The sequence below is a fragment of the Pleurodeles waltl genome, chromosome 11 (assembly GCF_031143425.1).
Source record: "Pleurodeles waltl isolate 20211129_DDA chromosome 11, aPleWal1.hap1.20221129, whole genome shotgun sequence".
NCBI lineage: Eukaryota > Metazoa > Chordata > Amphibia > Caudata > Salamandridae > Pleurodeles > Pleurodeles waltl.
The window spans coordinates 938,354,457-938,377,769 of record NC_090450.1 but is presented as its reverse complement, the minus strand read 5'-3'; the positions used below and the strand labels follow the sequence as shown (position 1 = coordinate 938,377,769).

Genomic DNA, 23,313 nt, shown 5'->3' with positions numbered 1-23,313 from the left:
GAGGAAGAAGAAGAGTCTGACCGTCCAGTGCTAGAAAAAGATGATTTAGCCACTGAGGTGGGTCAGGAAGTACCCAAGGAGGATCAGGAAACGTCTAGACACACCCACAGTCCTGTCAGGAGCACTGTTAGCAGTTTAAAGGGGGGTCACACCAGTAGGTCCACCTTTGTCCATAGAGGGCTGGTTGAGAGGGTGTCCAAGAATAGGAATAGATCCTCCTCTGCCCACTCTCACATCTCCTTGATATCTGAGGGAACCCACTGCTCAACTTCAGGGGAAGAATCCCTAGGCAGGGAACTCAGGCAACTGAGAATAGAGGAAGCCAAGCTGAGGCTGCAGTAGCAACAGCTAGCCTTAGATAGGGAGGCCTTGGCAGTGGAGAGAGAAATGCAGGGGTTGGGGTTAGGACCCCTACATGGCAGACGTACTAGTTTCAGGGACAACAGGGTCAAGGAGGACTCTTTCGACTCTAGGAACCTGAACAAAGTAGTCCCACCTTACAAGATGGGTGATGACATGTACAAGTGGTTCACTGGTCTGGGGAGGGCCTGTAAGGTACAGCGGGTCCCTCAGAGGCAGTGGGCAGCTATTTTGTGGCTCTCCTTCTCTGACAAGGGTATGGACAGACTCCTCACAGTCAGAGAAGAAGATGCAGACAACCACACAGTTTTAAAATCTGCACTTTTAGGTGCCTTTGGTCTGACTACTGAACAATATGGAATCAAGATGAGAGAGACCAGGGAAGAGTCCTCACATAATTGGGTTGATTTTGTGGCCTGTTCCTTGAAGGCCCTGGAAGGCTAATTGCATGGGAGCAAAGTCAATGATTATCAGGGCTTATACAGCCTAATCTTAAGAGAGCACATTTTGAATAATTGCGTGTCTGATCAGCTGCATCAGTACCTGGTGGACTATGATCTGACCTCTCCCCAAGAACTGGGTAAGAAGGCAGACAAGTGGGTCAGCACCAGGGTGAGTAGGAAGGCTCACACAGTGGGTGACCACAAAATGAAGGAAGCAGGTAGGTCTCAGTATAAGCGTGGGGACAAAGATAAAAAAAAAGTCTTTATCAGACCACAAAACCCATCTGGTGATGGAAACAAATCCTCCTCTTCCTCTTCCTACTACAAAAAGCCTTGGTGTTATGTTTGCAAAAACAAAGGCCGTAGGGTAGGGGAGAGCTCCTGCCCTACGAAAGGCACCACTAAGTCTTCCACCACTACTACCCCCACTTGTACTTCTAGTTCCCCTCACAATAGCAGTAGCGGTGGGACTACTAACAGTAGTCAATCTAAGAGTGTATCTGGGCTCACCTTAGAGTCTGTAGTGGGGTCTGGGCTAGTTAGAGAGACCACTGAGGCTGTCTTGGTCCCTGCTGGGGGCATTGACTTTGCCACCCTTGTTGCCTGTCCCCTTAATATGGGTATGTACAATCAGCATCCCCTCATAAATGGTGGTGAGGCTGAGGCCTACAGGGACACAGGTGCCAGGCTCACTATGGTGACTGAAAAACTGGTGTCTCCTGAGCAACACCTACTTGGTCACACGTAATAAGTGACTGACATTCAGAACAAGACCTTGTTCCACCTCATGGCAGTTATTGATTTCAGCTGGGTGGGTGGGTGGGTGGGGCGAGGGGGGTGTAACAGGTCCTAAAAAGGTTGTGGTTTCCTCAGACCTAAGTGTAAAATGTCTACTAGGGGACGACTTGGAGACCTCAGCTTTGGCAGAGGTGGAATTGGAGGTGCACGCAGCAATGCTGAGCATCCAGGGCATATCTATGCCCTTACCAGAGCACAGGCTAAGAAGCAAAAAGAGCAAGGAACCTTGGAGCCTGGAACAATGGCCTAAGAGCTTCCTAAATCCAAGGGCAGGAACTGTAAGAAGTTATGCCCTACTCCAGCCGCCAGTGAGGATTCAACTCTTGAGGGTTCAGAATCCACTCCCTGGGTGGAACCTACACCAGAGGAGCTTCAAGCTGACACAGCTGAACTCTTGGGTGCAGGGGGGCCACCAGGGATGAGCTCAGTAGGGAACACCAAGTTTATCCAACACTGGAGAGCTTGAGGCAGCAAGCTGCAGCACAACAGGCAGGGGATGTCAGTGGCACCCATAAGGTGTACTGGGAATACAGACTCCTTTATTCAGAGTCCAGGGATCTCAAAGTTGGTGCCACCAGAAGATTGGTGATCCCTCTGAAATGTAGGGAATTTCTGTTGACCCTTGCACATGACATTCCCCTGGCAGATCACTTGGGGCAAAGTAAGACTTAGGACAGGCTTTTCCCGCACTTTCACTGGCCCCACATGTCAGAAGACACAAATGTGTTTTCTCGCTCCTCTGTCACTTGTCAAGACAGGTGGCAACCCAAAGGCCCCCCTCACTTCCACTTCCAGTGGTTTTGGTTCCCTTTGAGAGGGTTGGGGTAGATATTGTTGACCTCTTAAACCCTCCATCAGTCTCTGGGAACTGATGTATACTGGTGGTAGTGGACAATGGCACCAGGTAACCGGAGTCCATTCCTCTTAGGACCACTACAGCTCCTGCAGAGGCCAAAGCCCTCCTCATTATCTTTTCAAGGGCGGGCTTCCCAAAAGAAGTGGTATCAGACAGAGGTGCAAACTTCATGTCTGTATACCTGAAAGCCACGTGGAAGGAACGTGGTGTGACTTACAAGTTCACCACCCCTTACCATCCCCAGACAAATGGCTTAGTAGAGAGATTTAATAAAACTCTCAAGGGTTTGATAATGGGGCTCTCTGAAAAACTCCGCAGGAGATGGAATGTCCTATTACCATGCCTTCTCTTTCCCAACAGGGAGGACCCTCAGAAGGGTGTGGACTACGGCCCATTTCAAGTTCTGTTTGGGCACCCTGTTAGAGATCCCCTTGCTTTTGTTAGGTAACGCTGGGGACAACCTCTCAGGCCCCCAAACAAGACATAGTGGACTATGTGCTTGGCCTCAGATCAAGGATGGCTGAGTACATGAAGAGGGCTACTAAAAACCTTCAGGCCAGCCAGGAACTCGGGAAGCAATGGCATGACCAGAAGGCTGTCCTAACTGTCTACCAGCCAGGACAGGAAGTGTGTGTCCTGGAGCTTGTGGCTCTCAGGGCACTCCAGGCAAAGTGGAGTGGTGCCCACACCATTGTGGAGAGAAAAGGGGGGGTCAGCTACCTGGTAGACATTGGCACTCCCGGAAGCCCCCATAACCCCTATTATGATAGGTCAGACATGGCTCTGCTCATGGCTACTGATGAGCGACAGGAAGAGGAAAGAGACCCTCTCCCTGACCTCTTCTCCCACAATACAACTGATGGCTCAATTGATGGGGTAGTCCTTTCTGTCTGCCTCTCTGAGTCCCAAAAGGAGGACTGTAGAAACATCCTAGGGCAGTTCTCAGAACTCTTCTCCCTGACACCTGGTCAGACCACACGGTGTAAACACACCATTGACAAAAGAGACAGTTTGCCTGTGAATAGCAAAATTTACAGACAACCTGACCATGTGAGGGAGTGCATCAAATCTGAAGTTCAGAAGGTGCTAGACCTAGGGGTTATTGAGCCCTCAGATAGCCCTTGTCCAGCCCTGTAGTGCGTGTCCCAAAACCTCACTCCCGAGATGGAAAAAGAGAAATTAGGTTTTGTGTTGACTACAGAGGTCTCAAAACAGTTAAAAAACACTGATGCTCATCCTATATCTAGGGCAGATGACAAGTATCTGAGCACCTTTGACTTGACTGCTGGCTACTGGCAGATCAAGTTGGCAGATGATGTTAAACCCAAAACAGCATTTTCCACCCCTAGTGGGCATTATCACTTTACAGTGATGCCCTTTGGGTTGAAAATTGCACCTGCCACATTTCAGAGGCTGGTTTATAAAGTTCTACAGGGGTTGGAAAGCTTCAGTGTAGCATATCTGGATAATATAGGTGTCTTTAGCTCCAGCTGGGAGAATCACCTGGTCTACCTAGGACAGTGGTCTTCAAACTTTTTTTGGCCACTCCCCCCCCCCCAGAAAACTTTTTTAGAGGTTGGGCCCTCCCTCCCCACCACTACCAGAGGACAATTTCTGTATGTTGGTACTCTGCATCATCAACAGCTATCACCACCTGCATATCCCAAACCATAGCTGGTTATATTTGGCAAATAATATTGAACATGTGTTTAGCAAACTGAAGATTTGTGACTGCCTATGGGCCTCACTTACAAGAATCGGATGCGCCGACATTGATGCGTCAGATTTCTTCTGTTTCCCTATGATCCCCTAACAACGTCATAGATCCTCTGTATTTACAATACAGAGCTCCATGGTGCACGTTTTCACAGATGCATCAGAAAGTGTGATGCATCTGTTGGCGCTGAGCTTACGCATTGTTGGACAAGATCCGTAAAATGACACTGCTCTAGCAATGTGAGGAGGCTCTCCTTGGAAAAACCCCAGCATCAATTTTACGCCTACTCTGAGCAGGCGGTACAGTTTTGACGCAGTGAAGTCTCAAAATGACAAAGTGAAATGTAAATTTAACTGCGTCAGAACTATGTGGCTTTCTCTCTGGTAAGGCCTACCCTGCATACATTATACCTGGGGAAGGTATAATGTGACGGAAAGCTTTACAAACTGACGCATTGGGCCCCCTGTGTCAGTTTGTAAATCTGCAGCAGTTCTGTGCACTGCTAACGTCACTGGTGCGCCCATAAAAAAATGATGCAGCAGTGGTGTAAAGGGCATGTTAATTAGGCCCACAATATCACGGTCCCCATACTTTTTTACGGACTTCAACCGCTGCTTCCAGTTTGTTGGTATAGTCACAGCAAAGTAGCAAACATAAATGCATACAGTATTCTCCAAAGTGTCGGTTCTGCTTTACACACACGAGCAGAAAATTGGTTAGCTGCTGGTGTGCTCTCTGACCTACTTGAAGCGATTCTTAGCAAAAATATCTCCTTCGACTGTTGAAGAGACATATAGGTCTTTGAAGTTACTACTTATATAAATAAGGGGGCAACATTGATGTTTTCTTATTGCCCCCTTTCTTCCCCTTAATATGAGTCCACCATTTCCCGAGTTTCTCATTTTACAGATGTTCTCCGGCACACTCTAAGATGTTTTCGAAACGACGAAACCAAAATTGTATTTTTTAAAGGTGTAAATGAAATGCAGCAAATGCAACTGTGTAGCTCAATGAAACGGCTCACCTGCAGTAAGTGCTGTATCGAAAAATGTAGTTTACCATTTACATTTCTTTCAATGATTACCATGCCTCCTTGGTAAACATTTGAAGACATGCTTTAAGAATTCGTGCTTCTTCCATTTCCACACCACATCGCTAGCAGCATGGACCCCATCTTCACATGAAGAGCATCAAACCTGTAACTAGGATGCAGCGCTACCTGTGCAACTATTTAGCATAAAATTTCCCAGAGTTCTCTGCTCGCCGGTATGGAATATTTGGGGCAGAGAGTGGACGGAACCTGATAAAACAATCCTAACAAAGTGTATTATTTTGCCTGTTAGAAGCCAGTGGAGGTGTAGTAATTCTTGGACAACTAAACGTTTCCTTGGTCTTTGTATCATGAGGTGGTACCCCGAGACGCACCTTTATTCGCCTTTTTATTGTTAGCTTTGCGCAGTGGCAGTATCGTAGCCAATGAGGTCTAACCGAGGCGCGATTATTGCTTATTGAAAACTTTACCCAATACCCCGCCATAACGATTTGAAATATAGTCGATATTGGCAATTTTTGACAGTCTCCAAGGAGACTGAATATTAATGTATAAAAATAAGATTTTTTTTAGTAGTTTATGTGAACGTGTTGGTGTCGGCTAGACCACACAGAGTTTATTTTCTTTTAGTTCACTGTTTTCGATTTAGTTTTAGTGTGTCGGAGTTTCTGCATCCGGCAGGCACTTTCAGGATGCTTTCGTCTTGATTAGTTTTCGTATTTCTGTTGGAAGCCGTTTGTTATCAACAGGATAATGCGGAGAAAGTTCGCTCAGACTGTATGCAGTGTTTGAAACAGAACGAGAGCTGACGAAGGTGTCGAGCGTGACTTTTAACGTTATATAAAGTGGCATATTTAGGAGCCCCTAGCGCCTCCTTGCTCCACATTTCCGTCCTTTTTTTTAGACGCAAATGTGGCCCAACGAGGCCAAAAACGCCGCGCCGTTTTTTAAATGCGACGTTACCATGGTGGCGTTAGGGTGGCGTTCAGGGGCTCAAGATAAGTGGCAGCTCCACTTTTCATAAATCTGCCCCAAAGTGCATTTCTAAACCGCTTCAGGGCACTCAATTACAGATGTTACCGAGCTCAAGGACAGAGGCGTACCATCTATTGGTACAGCAGGTGCCCAGGGGGCCGCTTTAACCCTAATTTTTCCCGTATTTTATCATTCAAACAGCAACAAAAGGGCCCATTTCCTTCCTTGCACTAGGGACCATTTTTTCACCTGAGAGGGATGAAAAGCTATAAGGTATATTTGAGAGCCCCTAGCGCCACTTTAGTGCTGCCATAGCGTCATTTTTTTTTTACGCTAAGGCAGCGTTAAAGTGGCATTTTCCCCGGACCGTATTTACAAAGTGGCTCAATGCATGCATTGCACCACTTTGTAAACCCTTGCGTCATATTATGTATGGAAGGATGCAAGGAGGGCGTTCCTGCACTAGGAGAGGCGTAAAAATGGCACAAAGGAATCTACGAGATTCCTTTGTGCCATTTTTACCTGCAATTTTTAACATTGTTAAAAAGAGGCTGACATTGGTTACAATGGGCCTCTGGGTGCTTTGCAGGGTTAGCGTCATTATTGTTTATGCTAATCCTGCAAAGCACCGGACTAGCGTAAAACATTATGAGGCTAGTCACCCTAACTACTGCCATGGTGCGCCTTATTTTAAATACGGCACTACCATGGTGGCGTGAGGGGGGCGTTAAGGTGCGCAAGAAAAATGACACTGCACCTAGTGCAAGCACAACTTTTCATAAATCTACCCCTGAGCGTGTATGCCCTGTTTGAATACTACGACAATGAGGTCACACAAAGATTCCTTGCATGGTTGCCTCGTCCAACTCAGCTACCAGATCCGGCACATGTGTAGACAGAACGAGCACAGGGCACAGAACGTACACAGCGGCATGTACCATGCACGCAATAAAACTTAGGGCCAGATTTATGAAAAGTGGAGCTGCACCCAGTGCAGTGTCACTTTTCTTGCACCTGTAGAAAAGCACCCTCTTTTTGGCATGGTTACCCCCATTTTTTGCCTAATGTCAGTGTGTTTTTAACTGTGTTCACTGGGATCCTGCTAACTAAGACCCCCAGTGACTGTGCTCTCTTTCTCTAAATTCAGTTGTTCATGGTCTTTTTCACTCCATAATTGGTATACTGGTGCCCCCATGTAAGTTCCTAGTATATAGTACCCACGTACCCAGGGCACTGCGGCACCAGGAGTCCCACATGGGCTGCAGCATGTATTATGCCACTCATGGGAGCCCATGCAAAATCTCTCTGCAGGCCTGCCATTGCAGCCTGCGTGGAAGGGTGCGTGCACTCTTTTTACTACAGGTCACTGAAGCAGGTTACTGTAAGTCACCCCTATGGCAGGCCCTCCTAGCCCAGAGGGCAGGGTGCATGTACCTGTGTGTGAGGGTGCCCCTGAATGAGCTGAGGTGCCCCCACAAACTCCAGCTCAATTTTCCTGGACTTTGTGAGTGCGGGTAAGCCATTTTACCTGTGTACTGGACATAGGCCACTACCTATGTCCGGCTACATAATGGTAACTCCAAACCCAGGCATGCTTGGTATGAAACATGTTGAAATCATACCCCAATACTGTTCCCAGTATTGGTTGTATGATCCCATGCACTGTGGGGGCTCCTTTGTGGACCCCCCAGTTTTGCTCCTACCAGTTTGCAAGGTCTTCCTGGGCAGCCTCGCTGCTGCCACCCTCCAGACAGGTTTCTGCCCTCCTGCTGCTTGAGCAGCTCAAGCCCAGGAAGGCAGAACACAGGATTTCCTTTGGGAGTGGGATTGGGAGATAACCCCTCTCCCTTTGGAAATAGGTGTTACAGGGCTTGGGAGGGGTAGCCTCCCCAAGCCACAGGTATGCTTTGAAAGGCACATTTGGTGCCCTTCTTGCAGAAACTGGTTGGCACCAGTCCAGGGATACCAGTCCCTGCTATGGTGCGAAACTGGACAATGTAAAGGGGAGTGACCACTCCCCTGTTTATCACCACCCCAGAGCTCCTACAGGGGATCACTTGGTTCTGCCATCTTGAATCCAGGATGGGCGAGAGGCCCCTGGGAGCATCTGAGTGGCCAGGTCAGGCAGGTGACGTCACAGCCCCCTCCTGATAGGTGGTCACCCTGCTAGGTGACCAATCCCCCTTTTAGGGCTATATAGGGTCTCCCTCTTGGGCGGGTCCTCAGATTCGACGTGCAAGATTCCAACAAGACTCCTCTGCAATGTTTACTTTTACTTCTGGCCACTGGAACCGCAACTGGACTCCACAGGAACCGACAATCTGCAGCTCCAGTGACGACTTTGCCTCTGCAACATTGTTTCTCTGGCTCCTCCCAGCTCCTGCAACATTTCCCTGGCTGTGCACCCTCTGAGGGTGGTAAGTCATCAGTCTGCACAAAAGAAGTAAGAAGGAATCTCGCTTGGAGTGAAGGAGTCACTCCCCAGTATCTGCAGCCACCAACGGCTCGACAACCAGCCACGTGGATCCTCTCTCCTGCAACTTTGTGTGCATCCTGCAACCCAGGTGGTGGTCTGAAGTTGTCCCCTTGGTCCTCTCTAACAGATGCCTATCTTTGGAGTGGGTGAGTCTTTGCTCCTCCTTGCATGACAGTACTCCTGTGCACCACGACTCTAGCAGCTACCAAGGCTTGTTGGCTCTTCATCCAAGGAATCTTCAGGCTCCATGTAGTCCTGTCCTCCAGCTCTCGTCTCTGACATGGACAGTCTCCTTCCTGCTACTCCAGTGATTTGGAACTCTCTGCCAGGTGTGCTGAGTGGGCCTCACCGCGACTCCTGTTCTTGCTGCCAGCGGGTCGCCTGTGGGGCCTCCATCTTCGTCTCAAGACTCTTCTAGTTCGTGGGGGTCACCTGGGACTCCCCTCCATGGGTTGAGTCCCCTCTGACTCTCCTGGTCCCCAGCATTTCTACAAACTTTTTTTTTAGGAACTCTTGCCATTGCCAAGTCTTGTTAGTGGTTTTCCCTCACCACTTATGTGCTGCATCTCTCCTCGCGATGTGGAACACCGACTGCATCACTCCTGGAACTCCTCTTCTGCTCTTGTGCTGCACAGCCGGCTCCTGTCCTTCCTCGTCAACCTGGTTCAGCATCACCAGAAGGGTGGGTAGTGGCTCCTGACCCAACCGGACACTCCAACTGGAACTGGACTGCTCCCCTTTTTTTGCAGGTCCTCTTCTGGCAGACTCCATCTTCAGTTTCTTCCAGTCTTGCTTGGGTCTTGCATTGTACTTCTGCAAAGTTTCTCTGTGGGTTTGGGTGAAAAACAGGTAATTACCTCTCTTCTCCAGGTCGCTGGGGGTCACTCTTGTATTTACCTATTGGGGTCCCAAGTGCGTTCAGCTCCCCTCTACACGTCTTACTCACCTGGGTGGGGGTCCGACCTTCACATTCCACTTTTTTAGTACATGGCTTGTTCTCCCCCTAGGGTTCCTGTTGCATACTGTTCTTTCACTGTTTTCTATTGCATTTCAATGCCTTTTCCTATGTACCAGTGTGTATATATAATTGTGTTTACTCACCTGCTAACAGAGCATAACCTATATAGTAATTTAGTATTGATGTTACCAAATAAAGTACCTTTATTTTTGTAACACTGTGTGGTTCTTTCATGTGTGTAAGTGTTGTGTGACTACAGTGGTATTGCATAAGCTTTGCATGTCTCCTAGATAAGCCTGGCCTGCTCATCCACAGATACCTATAGAGAGCCTGGCTTCCTGGACACTGCCTACACTACACTAATAGGGATACCTCGACCTGGTATAGGGTGAGAACACCTTAGGCATATACCACACACCAGGCCAGCTTCCTACATTGGTGGTCTAGCGTCGGGATAAGCACTTGCAATTGCCTTACCACTCTGCCACTGGGTACTTTCCACAGGAAAGGCTAGTACTGTTAGGTACACAATACATCTAGTATTAGGGATCTAGTCTCCTGAGTTTGGGTAAGCTAGGGGTTGGTATAGCCCTTGCTCCAAACTTTGCTGGGAGCCTATTGCTAGAGTAGTTAGGGACTCTACACCACTCTAGCTAGCTGACATGTCTTCAGCAGAGCATACCTCTCAGCCCATGGATTCTCCCTATGAGAACCGGACCTTCCAAGAACTTAGGGAGATATGTGCTGAGAGAAAGCTGAAGACAGGGAGAAAATCCAATAAATTCTACTTCTGGGCCGGCTCCTCCAGGATGGCCAGGAACATGCTGGTAGCCAGGAGGTGAGGAGGAAGAAGAAGAGTCTGACCGTCCAGTGCTAGAAAAAGATGATTTAGCCACTGAGGTGGGTCAGGAAGTACCCAAGGAGGATCAGGAAACGTCTAGACACACCCACAGTCCTGTCAGGAGCACTGTTAGCAGTTTAAAGGGGGGTCACACCAGTAGGTCCACCTTTGTCCATAGAGGGCTGGTTGAGAGGGTGTCCAAGAATAGGAATAGATCCTCCTCTGCCCACTCTCACATCTCCTTGATATCTGAGGGAACCCACTGCTCAACTTCAGGGGAAGAATCCCTAGGCAGGGAACTCAGGCAACTGAGAATAGAGGAAGCCAAGCTGAGGCTGCAGTAGCAGCAGCTAGCCTTAGATAGGGAGGCCTTGGCAGAGGAGAGAGAAATGCAGGGGTTGGGGTTAGGACCCCTACTTGGCAGACGTACTAGTTTCAGGGACAACAGGGTCAAGGAGGACTCTTTCGACTCTAGGAACCTGAACAAAGTAGTCCCATCTTACAAGATGGGTGATGACATGTACAAGTGGTTCACTGGTCTGGGGAGGGCCTGTAAGGTACAGCGGGTCCCTCAGAGGCAGTGGGCAGCTATTTTGTGGCTCTCCTTCTCTGACAAGGGTATGGACAGACTCCTCACAGTCAGAGAAGAAGATGCAGACAACCACACAGTTTTAAAATCTGCACTTTTAGGTGCCTTTGGTCTGACTACTGAACAATATGGAATCAAGATGAGAGAGACCAGGGAAGAGTCCTCACAGAATTGGGTTGATTTTGTGGCCTGTTCCTTGAAGGCCCTGGAAGGCTAATTGCATGGGAGCAAAGTCAATGATTATCAGGGCTTATACAGCCTAATCTTAAGAGAGCACATTTTGAATAATTGCGTGTCTGATCAGCTGCATCAGTACCTGGTGGACTATGATCTGACCTCTCCCCAAGAACTGGGTAAGAAGGCAGACAAGTGGGTCAGCACCAGGGTGAGTAGGAAGGCTCACACAGTGGGTGACCACAAAATGAAGGAAGCAGGTAGGTCTCAGTATAAGCGTGGGGACAAAGATAAAAAAAAAGTCTTTATCAGCCCACAAAACCCATCTGGTGATGGGAACAAATCCTCCTCTTCCTCTTCCTACTACAAAAAGCCTTGGTGTTATGTTTGCAAAAACAAAGGCCGTAGGGTAGGGGAGAGCTCCTGCCCTATGAAAGGCACCACTAAGTCTTCCACCACTACTACCCCCACTTGTACTTCTAGTTCCCCTCACAATAGCAGTAGCGGTGGGACTACTAACAGTAGTCAATCTAAGAGTGTATCTGGGCTCACCTTAGAGTCTGTAGTGGGGTCTGGGCTAGTTAGAGAGACCACTGAGGCTGTCTTGGTCCCTGCTGGGGGCATTGACTTCGCCACCCTTGTTGCCTGTCCCCTTAATATGGGTATGTACAATCAGCATCCCCTCATAAATGGTGGTGAGGCTGAGGCCTACAGGGACACAGGTGCCAGGCTCACTATGGTGACTGAAAAACTGGTGTCTCCTGAGCAACACCTACTTGGTCACACGTAATAAGTGACTGACATTCAGAACAAGACCTTGTTCCACCTCATGGCAGTTATTGATTTCAGCTGGGGGGAGGGGGGTGTAACAGGTCCTAAAAAGGTTGTGGTTTCCTCAGACCTAAGTGTAAAATGTCTACTAGGGGACGACTTGGAGACCTCAGCTTTGGCAGAGGTGGAATTGGAGGTGCACGCAGCAATGCTGAGCATCCAGGGCATATCTATGCCCTTACCAGAGCACAGGCTAAGAAGCAAAAAGAGCAAGGAACCTTGGAGCCTGGAACAATGGCCTAAGAGCTTCCTAAATCCAAGGGCAGGAACTGTAAGAAGTTATGCCCTACTCCAGCCGCCAGTGAGGATTCAACTCTTGAGGGTTCAGAATCCACTCCCTGGGTGGAACCTACACCAGAGGAGCTTCAAGCTGACACAGCTGAACTCTTGGGTGCAGGGGGGCCACCAGGGATGAGCTCAGTAGGGAACACCAAGTTTATCCAACACTGGAGAGCTTGAGGCAGCAAGCTGCAGCACAACAGGCAGGGGATGTCAGTGGCACCCATAAGGTGTACTGGGAATACAGACTCCTTTATTCAGAGTCCAGGGATCTCAAAGTTGGTGCCACCAGAAGATTGGTGATCCCTCTGAAATGTAGGGAATTTCTGTTGACCCTTGCACATGACATTCCCCTGGCAGATCACTTGGGGCAAAGTAAGACTTGGGACAGGCTTTTCCCGCACTTTCACTGGCCCCACATGTCAGAAGACACAAATGTGTTTTCTCGCTCCTCTGTCACTTGTCAAGACAGGTGGCAACCCAAAGGCCCCCCTCACTTCCACTTCCAGTGGTTTTGGTTCCCTTTGAGAGGGTTGGGGTAGATATTGTTGACCTCTTAAACCCTCCATCAGTCTCTGGGAACTGATGTACACTGGTGGTAGTGGACAATGGCACCAGGTAACCGGAGTCCATTCCTCTTAGGACCACTACAGCTCCTGCAGAGGCCAAAGCCCTCCTCATTATCTTTTCAAGGGCGGGCTTCCCAAAAGAAGTGGTATCAGACAGAGGTGCAAACTTCATGTCTGTATACCTGAAAGCCACGTGGAAGGAACGTGGTGTGACTTACAAGTTCACCACCCCTTACCATCCCCAGACAAATGGCTTAGTAGAGAGATTTAATAAAACTCTCAAGGGTTTGATAATGGGGCTCTCTGAAAAACTCCGCAGGAGATGGAATGTCCTATTACCATGCCTTCTCTTTCCCAACAGGGAGGACCCTCAGAAGGGTGTGGACTACGGCCCATTTCAAGTTCTGTTTGGGCACCCTGTTAGAGATCCCCTTGCTTTTGTTAGGTAACGCTGGGGACAACCTCTCAGGCCCCCAAACAAGACATAGTGGACTATGTGCTTGGCCTCAGATCAAGGATGGCTGAGTACATGAAGAGGGCTACTAAAAACCTTCAGGCCAGCCAGGAACTCGGGAAGCAATGGCATGACCAGAAGGCTGTCCTAACTGTCTACCAGCCAGGACAGGAAGTGTGTGTCCTGGAGCTTGAGGCTCTCAGGGCACTCCAGGCAAAGTGGAGTGGTGCCCACACCATTGTGGAGAGAAAAGGGGGGGTCAGCTACCTGGTAGACATTGGCACTCCCGGAAGCCCCCATAACCCCTATTATGATAGGTCAGACATGGCTCTGCTCATGGCTACTGATGAGCGACAGGAAGAGGAAAGAGACCCTCTCCCTGACCTCTTCTCCCACAATACAACTGATGGCTCAATTGATGGGGTAGTCCTTTCTGTCTGCCTCTCTGAGTCCCAAAAGGAGGACTGTAGAAACATCCTAGGGCAGTTCTCAGAACTCTTCTCCCTGACACCTGGTCAGACCACACGGTGTAAACACACCATTGACAAAAGAGACAGTTTGCCTGTGAATAGCAAAATTTACAGACAACCTGACCATGTGAGGGAGTGCATCAAATCTGAAGTTCAGAAGGTGCTAGACCTAGGGGTTATTGAGCCCTCAGATAGCCCTTGTCCAGCCCTGTAGTGCGTGTCCCAAAACCTCACTCCCGAGATGGAAAAAGAGAAATTAGGTTTTGTGTTGACTACAGAGGTCTCAAAACAGTTAAAAAACACTGATGCTCATCCTATATCTAGGGCAGATGACAAGTATCTGAGCACCTTTGACTTGACTGCTGGCTACTGGCAGATCAAGTTGGCAGATGATGTTAAACCCAAAACAGCATTTTCCACCCCTAGTGGGCATTATCACTTTACAGTGATGCCCTTTGGGTTGAAAATTGCACCTGCCACATTTCAGAGGCTGGTTTATAAAATTCTACAGGGGTTGGAAAGCTTCAGTGTAGCATATCTGGATAATATAGGTGTCTTTAGCTCCAGCTGGGAGAATCACCTGGTCTACCTAGTAAAGTGGTCTTCAAACTTTTTTTGGCCACTCCCCCCCCCCCCCCCCAAGAAAACTTTTTTAGAGGTTGGGCCCTCCCTCCCCACCACTACCAGAGGACAATTTCTGTATGTTGGTACTCTGCATCATCAACAGCTATCACCACCTGCATATCCCAAATCATAGCTGGTTATATTTGGCAAATAATATTGAACATGTGTTTAGCAAACTGAAGATATGTGACTGCCTATGGGCCTCACTTACAAGAATCGGATGCGCCGACATTGATGCGTCAGATTTCTTCTGTTTCCCTATGATCCCCTAACAACGTCATAGATCCTCTGTATTTACAATACAGAGCTCCATGGTGCACGTTTTCACAGATGCATCAGAAAGTGTGATGCATCTGTTGGCGCTGAGCTTACGCATTGTTGGACAAGATCCGTAAAATGACACTGCTCTAGCAATGTGAGGAGGCTCTCCTTGGAAAAACCCCAGCATCAATTTTACGCCTACTCTGAGCAGGCGGTACAGTTTTGACGCAGTGAAGTCTCAAAATGACAAAGTGAAATGTAAATTTAACTGCGTCAGAACTATGTGGCTTTCTCCCTGGTAAGGCCTACCCTGCATACATTATACCTGGGGAAGGTATAATGTGACGGAAAGCTTTACAAACTGACGCATTGGGCCCCGTGTGTCAGTTTGTAAATCTGCAGCAGTTCTGTGCACTGCTAACGTCACTGGTGCGCCCATAAAAAAATGATGCAGCAGTGGTGTAAAGGGCATGTTAATTAGGCCCACAATATCACGGTCCCCATACTTTTTTACGGACTTCAACCGCTGCTTCCAGTTTGTTGGTATAGTCACAGCAAAGTAGCAAACATAAATGCATACAGTATTCTCCAAAGTGTCGGTTCTGCTTTACACACACGAGCAGAAAATTGGTTAGCTGCTGGTGTGCTCTCTGACCTACTTGAAGCGATTCTTAGCAAAAATATCTCCTTCGACTGTTGAAGAGACATATAGGTCTTTGAAGTTACTACTTATATAAATAAGGGGGCAACATTGATGTTTTCTTATTGCCCCCTTTCTTCCCCTTAATATGAGTCCACCATTTCCCGAGTTTCTCATTTTACAGATGTTCTCCGGCACACTCTAAGATGTTTTCGAAACGACGAAACCAAAATTGTATTTTTTAAAGGTGTAAATGAAATGCAGCAAATGCAACTGTGTAGCTCAATGAAACGGCTCACCTGCAGTAAGTGCTGTATCGAAAAATGTAGTTTACCATTTACATTTCTTTCAATGATTACCATGCCTCCTTGGTAAACATTTGAAGACATGCTTTAAGAATTCGTGCTTCTTCCATTTCCACACCACATCGCTAGCAGCATGGACCCCATCTTCACATGAAGAGCATCAAACCTGTAACTAGGATGCAGCGCTACCTGTGCAACTATTTAGCATAAAATTTCCCAGAGTTCTCTGCTCGCCGGTATGGAATATTTGGGGCAGAGAGTGGACGGAACCTGATAAAACAATCCTAACAAAGTGTATTATTTTGCCTGTTAGAAGCCAGTGGAGGTGTAGTAATTCTTGGACAACTAAACGTTTCCTTGGTCTTTGTATCATGAGGTGGTACCCCGAGACGCACCTTTATTCGCCTTTTTATTGTTAGCTTTGCGCAGTGGCAGTATCGTAGCCAATGAGGTCTAACCGAGGCGCGATTATTGCTTATTGAAAACTTTACCCAATACCCCGCCATAACGATTTGAAATATAGTCGATATTGGCAATTTTTGACAGTCTCCAAGGAGACTGAATATTAATGTATAAAAATAAGATTTTTTTTAGTAGTTTATGTGAACGTGTTGGTGTCGGCTAGACCACACAGAGTTTATTTTCTTTTAGTTCACTGTTTTCGATTTAGTTTTAGTGTGTCGGAGTTTCTGCATCCGGCAGGCACTTTCAGGATGCTTTCGTCTTGATTAGTTTTCGTATTTCTGTTGGAAGCCGTTTGTTATCAACAGGATAATGCGGAGAAAGTTCGCTCAGACTGTATGCAGTGTTTGAAACAGAACGAGAGCTGACGAAGGTGTCGAGCGTGACTTTTAACGTTATATAAAGTGGCATATTTAGGAGCCCCTAGCGCCTCCTTGCTCCACATTTCCGTCCTTTTTTTTAGACGCAAATGTGGCCCAACGAGGCCAAAAACGCCGCGCCGTTTTTTAAATGCGACGTTACCATGGTGGCGTTAGGGTGGCGTTCAGGGGCTCAAGATAAGTGGCAGCTCCACTTTTCATAAATCTGCCCCAAAGTGCATTTCTAAACCGCTTCAGGGCACTCAATTACAGATGTTACCGAGCTCAAGGACAGAGGCGTACCATCTATTGGTACAGCAGGTGCCCAGGGGGCCGCTTTAACCCTAATTTTTCCCGTATTTTATCATTCAAACAGCAACAAAAGGGCCCATTTCCTTCCTTGCACTAGGGACCATTTTTTCACCTGAGAGGGATGAAAAGCTATAAGGTATATTTGAGAGCCCCTAGCGCCACTTTAGTGCTGCCATAGCGTCATTTTTTTTTTACGCTAAGGCAGCGTTAAAGTGGCATTTTCCCCGGACCGTATTTACAAAGTGGCTCAATGCATGCATTGCACCACTTTGTAAACCCTTGCGTCATATTATGTATGGAAGGATGCAAGGAGGGCGTTCCTGCACTAGGAGAGGCGTAAAAATGGCACAAAGGAATCTACGAGATTCCTTTGTGCCATTTTTACCTGCAATTTTTAACATTGTTAAAAAGAGGCTGACATTGGTTACAATGGGCCTCTGGGTGCTTTGCAGGGTTAGCGTCATTATTGTTTATGCTAATCCTGCAAAGCACCGGACTAGCGTAAAACATTATGAGGCTAGTCACCCTAACTACTGCCATGGTGCGCCTTATTTTAAATACGGCACTACCATGGTGGCGTGAGGGGGGCGTTAAGGTGCGCAAGAAAAATGACACTGCACCTAGTGCAAGCACAACTTTTCATAAATCTACCCCTGAGCGTGTATGCCCTGTTTGAATACTACGACAATGAGGTCACACAAAGATTCCTTGCATGGTTGCCTCGTCCAACTCAGCTACCAGATCCGGCACATGTGTAGACAGAACGAGCACAGGGCACAGAACGTACACAGCGGCATGTACCATGCACGCAATAAAACTTAGGGCCAGATTTATGAAAAGTGGAGCTGCACCCAGTGCAGTGTCACTTTTCTTGCACCTGTAGAAAAGCACCCTCTTTTTGGCATGGTTACCCCCATTTTTTGCCTAATGTCAGTGTGTTTTTAACTGTGTTCACTGGGATCCTGCTAACTAAGACCCCCAGTGACTGTGCTCTCTTTCTCTAAATTCAGTTGTTCATGGTCTTTTTCACTCCATAATTGGTATACTGGTGCCCCCATGTAAGTTCCTAGTATATAGTACCCACGTACCCAGGGCACTGCGGCACCAGGAGTCCCACATGGGCTGCAGCATGTATTATGCCACTCATGGGAGCCCATGCAAAATCTCTCTGCAGGCCTGCCATTGCAGCCTGCGTGGAAGGGTGCGTGCACTCTTTTTACTACAGGTCACTGAAGCAGGTTACTGTAAGTCACCCCTATGGCAGGCCCTCCTAGCCCAGAGGGCAGGGTGCATGTACCTGTGTGTGAGGGTGCCCCTGAATGAGCTGAGGTGCCCCCACAAACTCCAGCTCAATTTTCCTGGACTTTGTGAGTGCGGGTAAGCCATTTTACCTGTGTACTGGACATAGGCCACTACCTATGTCCGGCTACATAATGGTAACTCCAAACCCAGGCATGCTTGGTATGAAACATGTTGAAATCATACCCCAATACTGTTCCCAGTATTGGTTGTATGATCCCATGCACTGTGGGGGCTCCTTTGTGGACCCCCCAGTTTTGCTCCTACCAGTTTGCAAGGTCTTCCTGGGCAGCCTCGCTGCTGCCACCCTCCAGACAGGTTTCTGCCCTCCTGCTGCTTGAGCAGCTCAAGCCCAGGAAGGCAGAACACAGGATTTCCTTTGGGAGTGGGATTGGGAGATAACCCCTCTCCCTTTGGAAATAGGTGTTACAGGGCTTGGGAGGGGTAGCCTCCCCAAGCCACAGGTATGCTTTGAAAGGCACATTTGGTGCCCTTCTTGCAGAAACTGGTTGGCACCAGTCCAGGGATACCAGTCCCTGCTATGGTGCGAAACTGGACAATGTAAAGGGGAGTGACCACTCCCCTGTTTATCACCACCCCAGAGCTCCTACAGGGGATCACTTGGTTCTGCCATCTTGAATCCAGGATGGGCGAGAGGCCCCTGGGAGCATCTGAGTGGCCAGGTCAGGCAGGTGACGTCACAGCCCCCTCCTGATAGGTGGTCACCCTGCTAGGTGACCAATCCCCCTTTTAGGGCTATATAGGGTCTCCCTCTTGGGCGGGTCCTCAGATTCGACGTGCAAGATTCCAACAAGACTCCTCTGCAATGTTTACTTTTACTTCTGGCCACTGGAACCGCAACTGGACTCCACAGGAACCGACAATCTGCAGCTCCAGTGACGACTTTGCCTCTGCAACATTGTTTCTCTGGCTCCTCCCAGCTCCTGCAACATTTCCCTGGCTGTGCACCCTCTGAGGGTGGTAAGTCATCAGTCTGCACAAAAGAAGTAAGAAGGAATCTCGCTTGGAGTGAAGGAGTCACTCCCCAGTATCTGCAGCCACCAACGGCTCGACAACCAGCCACGTGGATCCTCTCTCCTGCAACTTTGTGTGCATCCTGCAACCCAGGTGGTGGTCTGAAGTTGTCCCCTTGGTCCTCTCTAACAGATGCCTATCTTTGGAGTGGGTGAGTCTTTGCTCCTCCTTGCATGACAGTACTCCTGTGCACCACGACTCTAGCAGCTACCAAGGCTTGTTGGCTCTTCATCCAAGGAATCTTCAGGCTCCATGTAGTCCTGTCCTCCAGCTCTCGTCTCTGACATGGACAGTCTCCTTCCTGCTACTCCAGTGATTTGGAACTCTCTGCCAGGTGTGCTGAGTGGGCCTCACCGCGACTCCTGTTCTTGCTGCCAGCGGGTCGCCTGTGGGGCCTCCATCTTCGTCTCAAGACTCTTCTAGTTCGTGGGGGTCACCTGGGACTCCCCTCCATGGGTTGAGTCCCCTCTGACTCTCCTGGTCCCCAGCATTTCTACAAACTTTTTTTTTAGGAACTCTTGCCATTGCCAAGTCTTGTTAGTGGTTTTCCCTCACCACTTATGTGCTGCATCTCTCCTCGCGATGTGGAACACCGACTGCATCACTCCTGGAACTCCTCTTCTGCTCTTGTGCTGCACAGCCGGCTCCTGTCCTTCCTCGTCAACCTGGTTCAGCATCACCAGAAGGGTGGGTAGTGGCTCCTGACCCAACCGGACACTCCAACTGGAACTGGACTGCTCCCCTTTTTTTGCAGGTCCTCTTCTGGCAGACTCCATCTTCAGTTTCTTCCAGTCTTGCTTGGGTCTTGCATTGTCCTTCTGCAAAGTTTCTCTGTGGGTTTGGGTGAAAAACAGGTAATTACCTCTCTTCTCCAGGTCGCTGGGGGTCACTCTTGTATTTACCTATTGGGGTCCCAAGTGCGTTCAGCTCCCCTCTACACGTCTTACTCACCTGGGTGGGGGTCCGACCTTCACATTCCACTTTTTTAGTACATGGCTTGTTCTCCCCCTAGGGTTCCTGTTGCATACTGTTCTTTCACTGTTTTCTATTGCATTTCAATGCCTTTTCCTATGTACCAGTGTGTATATATAATTGTGTTTACTCACCTGCTAACAGAGCATAACCTATATAGTAATTTAGTATTGATGTTACCAAATAAAGTACCTTTATTTTTGTAACACTGTGTGGTTCTTTCATGTGTGTAAGTGTTGTGTGACTACAGTGGTATTGCATAAGCTTTGCATGTCTCCTAGATAAGCCTGGCCTGCTCATCCACAGATACCTATAGAGAGCCTGGCTTCCTGGACACTGCCTACACTACACTAATAGGGATACCTCGACCTGGTATAGGGTGAGAACACCTTAGGCATATACCACACACCAGGCCAGCTTCCTACATTGGTGGTCTAGCGTCGGGATAAGCACTTGCAATTGCCTTACCACTCTGCCACTGGGTACTTTCCACAGGAAAGGCTAGTACTGTTAGGTACACAATACATCTAGTATTAGGGATCTAGTCTCCTGAGTTTGGGTAAGCTAGGGGTTGGTATAGCCCTTGCTCCAAACTTTGCTGGGAGCCTATTGCTAGAGTAGTTAGGGACTCTACACCACTCTAGCTAGCTGACATGTCTTCAGCAGAGCATACCTCTCAGCCCATGGATTCTCCCTATGAGAACCGGACCTTCCAAGAACTTAGGGAGATATGTGCTGAGAGAAAGCTGAAGACAGGGAGAAAATCCAATAAATTCTACTTCTGGGCCGGCTCCTCCAGGATGGCCAGGAACATGCTGGTAGCCAGGAGGTGAGGAGGAAGAAGAAGAGTCTGACCGTCCAGTGCTAGAAAAAGATGATTTAGCCACTGAGGTGGGTCAGGAAGTACCCAAGGAGGATCAGGAAACGTCTAGACACACCCACAGTCCTGTCAGGAGCACTGTTAGCAGTTTAAAGGGGGGTCACACCAGTAGGTCCACCTTTGTCCATAGAGGGCTGGTTGAGAGGGTGTCCAAGAATAGGAATAGATCCTCCTCTGCCCACTCTCACATCTCCTTGATATCTGAGGGAACCCACTGCTCAACTTCAGGGGAAGAATCCCTAGGCAGGGAACTCAGGCAACTGAGAATAGAGGAAGCCAAGCTGAGGCTGCAGTAGCAGCAGCTAGCCTTAGATAGGGAGGCCTTGGCAGTGGAGAGAGAAATGCAGGGGTTGGGGTTAGGACCCCTACTTGGCAGACGTACTAGTTTCAGGGACAACAGGGTCAAGGAGGACTCTTTCGACTCTAGGAACCTGAACAAAGTAGTCCCATCTTACAAGATGGGTGATGACATGTACAAGTGGTTCACTGGTCTGGGGAGGGCCTGTAAGGTACAGCGGGTCCCTCAGAGGCAGTGGGCAGCTATTTTGTGGCTCTCCTTCTCTGACAAGGGTATGGACAGACTCCTCACAGTCAGAGAAGAAGATGCAGACAACCACACAGTTTTAAAATCTGCACTTTTAGGTGCCTTTGGTCTGACTACTGAACAATATGGAATCAAGATGAGAGAGACCAGGGAAGAGTCCTCACAGAATTGGGTTGATTTTGTGGCCTGTTCCTTGAAGGCCCTGGAAGGCTAATTGCATGGGAGCAAAGTCAATGATTATCAGGGCTTATACAGCCTAATCTTAAGAGAGCACATTTTGAATAATTGCGTGTCTGATCAGCTGCATCAGTACCTGGTGGACTATGATCTGACCTCTCCCCAAGAACTGGGTAAGAAGGCAGACAAGTGGGTCAGCACCAGGGTGAGTAGGAAGGCTCACACAGTGGGTGACCACAAAATGAAGGAAGCAGGTAGGTCTCAGTATAAGCGTGGGGACAAAGATAAAAAAAAAGTCTTTATCAGCCCACAAAACCCATCTGGTGATGGGAACAAATCCTCCTCTTCCTCTTCCTACTACAAAAAGCCTTGGTGTTATGTTTGCAAAAACAAAGGCCGTAGGGTAGGGGAGAGCTCCTGCCCTATGAAAGGCACCACTAAGTCTTCCACCACTACTACCCCCACTTGTACTTCTAGTTCCCCTCACAATAGCAGTAGCGGTGGGACTACTAACAGTAGTCAATCTAAGAGTGTATCTGGGCTCACCTTAGAGTCTGTAGTGGGGTCTGGGCTAGTTAGAGAGACCACTGAGGCTGTCTTGGTCCCTGCTGGGGGCATTGACTTCGCCACCCTTGTTGCCTGTCCCCTTAATATGGGTATGTACAATCAGCATCCCCTCATAAATGGTGGTGAGGCTGAGGCCTACAGGGACACAGGTGCCAGGCTCACTATGGTGACTGAAAAACTGGTGTCTCCTGAGCAACACCTACTTGGTCACACGTAATAAGTGACTGACATTCAGAACAAGACCTTGTTCCACCTCATGGCAGTTATTGATTTCAGCTGGGGGGAGGGGGGTGTAACAGGTCCTAAAAAGGTTGTGGTTTCCTCAGACCTAAGTGTAAAATGTCTACTAGGGGACGACTTGGAGACCTCAGCTTTGGCAGAGGTGGAATTGGAGGTGCACGCAGCAATGCTGAGCATCCAGGGCATATCTATGCCCTTACCAGAGCACAGGCTAAGAAGCAAAAAGAGCAAGGAACCTTGGAGCCTGGAACAATGGCCTAAGAGCTTCCTAAATCCAAGGGCAGGAACTGTAAGAAGTTATGCCCTACTCCAGCCGCCAGTGAGGATTCAACTCTTGAGGGTTCAGAATCCACTCCCTGGGTGGAACCTACACCAGAGGAGCTTCAAGCTGACACAGCTGAACTCTTGGGTGCAGGGGGGCCACCAGGGATGAGCTCAGTAGGGAACACCAAGTTTATCCAACACTGGAGAGCTTGAGGCAGCAAGCTGCAGCACAACAGGCAGGGGATGTCAGTGGCACCCATAAGGTGTACTGGGAATACAGACTCCTTTATTCAGAGTCCAGGGATCTCAAAGTTGGTGCCACCAGAAGATTGGTGATCCCTCTGAAATGTAGGGAATTTCTGTTGACCCTTGCACATGACATTCCCCTGGCAGATCACTTGGGGCAAAGTAAGACTTGGGACAGGCTTTTCCCGCACTTTCACTGGCCCCACATGTCAGAAGACACAAATGTGTTTTCTCGCTCCTCTGTCACTTGTCAAGACAGGTGGCAACCCAAAGGCCCCCCTCACT

The 23,313-nt window shown here is 48.6% G+C and overlaps 2 non-coding genes across 2 annotated transcripts; both read left to right on the top strand.

Annotated features, from left to right (window-relative positions):
* Nucleotides 1-5,621: 5,621 nt before the first annotated feature.
* Nucleotides 5,622-5,762, top strand: LOC138266812 (U4 spliceosomal RNA). The gene has a single exon (XR_011199726.1). It is a non-coding gene; the product is annotated as a U4 spliceosomal RNA (small nuclear RNA).
* A 10,326-nt stretch (nt 5,763-16,088) lies between these two features.
* LOC138266811 (U4 spliceosomal RNA) lies at nt 16,089-16,229 on the top strand. Its single transcript, XR_011199725.1, has one exon. It is a non-coding gene; the product is annotated as a U4 spliceosomal RNA (small nuclear RNA).
* The last annotated feature ends 7,084 nt before the right edge of the window (nt 16,230-23,313 follow it).